Source organism: Danio aesculapii, chromosome 9 (assembly GCF_903798145.1).
Source record: "Danio aesculapii chromosome 9, fDanAes4.1, whole genome shotgun sequence".
In the NCBI taxonomy this organism is placed as follows: Eukaryota; Metazoa; Chordata; class Actinopteri; order Cypriniformes; family Danionidae; genus Danio; species Danio aesculapii.
This window is the reverse complement of record NC_079443.1, coordinates 28,832,916-28,838,390: the sequence shown is the minus strand read 5'-3', so window position 1 is coordinate 28,838,390 and position 5,475 is coordinate 28,832,916.

Here is a 5,475-nt window from a genome sequence, read left to right as displayed (position 1 = left end):
CAGTGTGTTCATAAATATGTGTGTGTGAAAGATGAATATTAGTTTCATAAACTGTTATTTCACACAAATGTATTCACAGAATGGTTTATTTTGACTAGGAAGAAAAACAGGTTGGTTTTGCAGTTACCATTTCCAAAAAAATATGTTTGAATTGACCTCTCATGGTGGGATCATGTAATTGAATTTGGAACAGAGTCTTTGGGGATGTGCTTTGGTGCAGCTGCGGATGAGATGATGCTTGGATGAGACGGTGCGGGAGATCAAATCTGTGGTGTGTTGACGTGCAGCCAAAGAGAAAAGCGGCAGTGATGCTGTCAATTCATATTACAGGTGCAGCACTGTGGAGTCCAGACAGTAAGGGTATCTGCAGCTCAGAGCAGTGGGTAGTTTTGCATGTAGGGGACGTGTTTAAACATTTTGAGGTCATGTGTTTTACAATATAATTTAAAAGGCTCTTATTATGCAAAGTCAACCTTTGGAAGCTGTTTGGGCAGACTAGTAAGTAGTATTCACTACCTGACATAAGTCTTGTTCAAGTTTTGAGAACAACAATAAATAATTACTTGACTTCTAGTTGATCATTTGGCATCAGAAGTGGCATTAAATGAAAGGCAAAGGCCTCTAGATTACGCTTATATTACCAAAATAAAATATGACCATGCCTTGATTTTTTTTTTTTTTTTATTGTTTAATTAGGACAGTAAGGTCTTGACTTTGCTTAGACAAAAGTCTTGTCACCTAACAGAAATAATGTACAGTATAGAATTCAAAGTCATGGTGCAGTGGAAAAAGAATTAAAATTGTGTATGACTCCATTGAGCTTGGGGGACTGCATCCATATATCTCTGCATTGACTCAAATAACTTCTTAATAAAGTCAACTGGAATGGCAAAGAAAGAGTTCTGGCAGGACTCCCAGCTCAATAATGTTCATATCTGATGACTAGGCTGGACAATCCTGGAGCATCTTTACCTCTTTTGCTTTCAGAAACTTTGATGTGGAGCTGAAGTATGAAAATGAGAACTATCATGCTGAAGAATTTGCCCTCTCCTGTGGTTTGTAATGTCTTACAGCACAAATGTCTTTAAACCTCAGGCTGTTGATGTTTCCATCCACTCTGCAGATCTCTCGCACACCCTCATACTAAATGTAACCCCGAACCATGATTTTTCCTTCACCAAACTTGACTTATTTCTTTTAGAATCTTGAGTCTATGTGGGTATTTGTGATGATTGGGGTGCAGTTCAACAGATGATTCATCAGAAAAATTGACCTTTTGCCACTTTTACAAATGATCAACTAGAAGTCAAGTTATTATTTGTTGCTTTTACAGCTGGGATTGACGGCAAAACTTGTCAGGTAGTGTAGAAGGCAAGTTATTAGTTCTTGTTTTACAACTGTGATTGACAACAAGACTTTGCCAGCCATATTAGAGTGGTATAAACCAGTCAACTCCCTTTTTAAAAGATATTGTAATGTTAAATCAGGATCCAAATCCCAGAGATTTTGAGGCTGACCGCACTGTGACATAGCAATGTGGTTGTCCCCACACACTGAAATGACTGACAAAAGCATATTATCATGGCTCAGTATTAATGCGTATTATCATGTCTACAACGCAGGAATTGCTTAGAAACTTGGATTAAAAGATCTTCCAACTATCTGTGATCAGCTGTTCCTCAAGAAGGAGATTTTTAAGTTTAGAATGGTTTTTAAAACAGCTCATATAACTGTAACTAAAACAAGGATGCTTCAATCATACAGCAGATTCCAGTTTGTGGACAAGACAGCAGCATATATTTTCTCATATCCTGTCACATTTGCAATAAGTTGATGAGCAAAAACAGCATAACATTAAATGTGTGTGTTTCTGCACAATGACCTTAGTTATGGTACTTGTGTGTGGCTCATTCATCGTTGCAGAAAGGCTGAAGAAACTCCACAACGACTACATCAAATAACCATACAGAAACTTCCTGGCTCAGTCTTTGGCATTTTTGCCAAAGAAACTGGATCTCTCTGCCTTATCCAAATCTCCGGATGTCTCTGTCATTGTGACGTGTTTATCTCACACAGAAGAAGCAGACATGTTTCTACAGTGACTGGAGGGAACCAGCTCATTTGCATTTAAAGGTACAGACACAAACAGCTACAATTTTCTATGACTCCAAAATGTACATTTTCAGCAGGGTATAATAAATGATCTGATGGGTATTTTGAGCTGAAACTTTACCAACACATTCCGGAGACACCAAAGATGTATATTACACCTTAGGACTCCAAAATGGCACTCCTTTAATACTTAAAAGTGCCATTGTGAACATTTTTGACTCTTCTACAACATAAAATACCAGGTAACACTTTAGTTTAGGTCACAATTCATGCTACTGACTACTGGCTTATTATCTGCCTATTATTAAGATATTAACTGTTCATGATCTTATCCTGCATCCCTAATTTTACCAAAACCTTACTACCTTACTAACTATTAATAAACAGCTAGTTAGTAGTTGTTTACTAGTGTTATTTAATGGTTTGTTAATATTGTGAATTGTGACCTTAAGTGTTACCAAATACTAAAATGTGTTGTTGTTTAATAAATAAGCCAAGTTAACATGATTGTTTATCTAAAAAATATGAAAATTTGCAATCTGTCCCTGTATGTCTGTCTTTGTTTTGGTTTGTGTAATCCGCCCACTGCCAGTTAACCCAGTTATATTTTAGCACCTTGGGTTGTCTTGACAAAACAGCATATTTCATTTCAGTTTTGACGGCTTCCTTAATGTTTGCGGGCCAAGCACAGCTGAAAATGGGACCTCAGGAGGACCATAGCAGCCTTGAAATGACAGATAGATTCAGGTTTTTTTTTTTTTATTATCCAACAATACAAATATTCCAAATGTATATTAGCTGATAAGCTTACGGTTCAAGGCTTGATTGTCAGGCACGCTCATTCCTCTTTGTTTTGTTTAATGAAAACAATTTTTTTTTCCTCCCACCAACAATTTTTATTTCTGAAATTCCAGAAGACAAAAACTCAAACAATTTGTAAAAATTTATATTGACTTAAAACATTATTTCTGGACCCCAGAAACAAGAAAACCTATAAATGTACCACAATTCTCAATTGTCTAATCAGAGATGTTCACGATGTATGCTAACTTTTTTTTACAAGGAGACATTTTTTCAGCTGATTTCAGTTACCATGCCTAAACCTCTGTTTAACATATAAATGAATGTCAAATGAAAAGGCTTTCATTGGATTTTACATATTTATGATACTTGTATAATGTTAGCTGACCTTGTTGTTGTAAATGACTTTCTGTGCTCAGCCAGACTGGGTTGATCAGTCTCGATTCATTTATTAGCCACATTCAGCCTCATACCTATTTTACTTCTATTTTTTATTGCCTCGGCTATAAATGAAAACCATTTCTCAGACAGGAAATTCCGAGGACTCTTGATTATTTCAGCGTTTGTGAGGTCAAGGTGTTCTGCGCTTCATGTTTGTTAATGTGTTTATGTCTAGCGCATCTTCAGCATCTCGGAAACTTGCCTTTCCCTTCTGATGTTTTTGTTAGGAATGTTTTACAGGGGATGTTTTTCCACTTTTACCTACACAAAAATAACTAAGACTTTTTAAAAAATGTTTGTTTATCAGGTTTCGTCTGTTGAAGATTTATTTTCCGATGAGTTCACAGTTTGGACTCCGGTGTTCATTCAGCCAATAGAAGCTCATTCAGCTTTATAATGACATGAAGGTAAGTAAATTTGCTAAATATTGCTAACTTTAATGGAAAAGCTTTATAAAAAGTAGCTATACATTACACACAATAGAATAAACGCTTAAGGCAGTAAACCTATGCAGTTATGTCATGTCATAAAATGGCAGAGATATAGTAGTTTAAAGGCTTTACCCTCTGGAGTGACAGCTTTGAAGGGATGAGGGACTAGGGGTCAACAAAGCTGTTATAGAACTCTTTTCTGAGTAATTTTAATGAGACTATCAAAGATGCATTTTTTCCCCAATGGTTGACACCCAAAAATGACAAGATAAATGACAAGTACATTGTGTAGGCAGCATCTTAATTTATGTATGGTTGTTTGTTTTGCATGAATTTTTATTAATTATTTTATTTTATTAATTATTTTTAGCAATAATTTTCTAATGATTTCTGAAATATTTTATTTATAACTCATATAAATATTGGGTAACACTTTACAATAAGGTTGTATTAGTTCAAGTTAGTTAATGCATTTACCAACATGAAATAACAATGAACAATACGTTTAATACAGGATTTGTTCATGTTGTTCATTGTTAGTTCATGTTAACTCATTTTGGATGAGAATAATGCATTAAAAATGTTGATTGATAAATCCTGCAAGTGTTGTTCATAATTAGTTAATACATTAACTAATGAAACCATATTGTAACCTTTAGTGTAACCAAATATTGTAGTAGCCTTTAGAATAATATTATACATTTATGTGTAAAGTCAAACCCCAAACATCTAGTTGTCATTCTGTGACACCAAACAATTTCCATGCACAAAAGGGTCATGGTTGCCTGAAGTGTCCATTAGTTGTAACCCTCAAAATCCTTCATTCTGAAGGGCCCTTCCAAGTGGCTAGTTTTGAGCACTTCAGTTTGAAACGATCCTTTAATATGGCTGCCATGATTGTTTTCACTCCAAAGTGCACTTCAGAAGGCAATATATCCTGCTTGAAAAGCATGGTCATTCCCACATTTGTACATTCTGGAACATACTTTTTAAAAACCATGATGTAAGATTAATTTCAAATTCCATATAGTACCTACTTAGTATGTGATTTCAGATGCGCTCTTGGGACTGCGTTGACTGTTCTAAGCTGAAACACCAAAAATGAGTTTCCTCACACCAAAGTGATTCTAAACTTGACAAAAGAAAACAAAAGAAGATATTTTGAACGATGTTGAAAACCAGCAGCCACTATTATAGAAGTCAATGGAAGCTGCTTTCCAACAACCTTCAAAATATCTTCTTTTGCATTCAACAGAAGATAGAAACACACAGGTTTGGAGTTGTAGGGTGAGTAAATGATGACAGAATTTTCATTTATCCTTTTACCGTGCCTTTAATAGTAAGCTTGGTTAATGGCTTTGGAAATTTAAGCTGTACTTGCATGACTTTAAATGTTGATATGTGCTGAAAGAGATTTCTGAAATAAGGTTAAACAAAAGAGCCATGTAAAGTAACTTGCATGTCACAAAGTGCATTATTAGTTATTAGTGGTGTAACGGATGACAAATCTCACGGTTTGGATCACTTTATGGTTGTTTAGTCACAGATTAGACCATTTTTTAGATCAGCCAAAAAGGGCAGGAGACAAATGTTATTGGCTTTCCATTTTATTACAAAGACATATTTAAAATGAAAGGAAGAAATAATCAGCTGAATAAAAATTAATTGTAAAATATTCAGTACTGTGAAA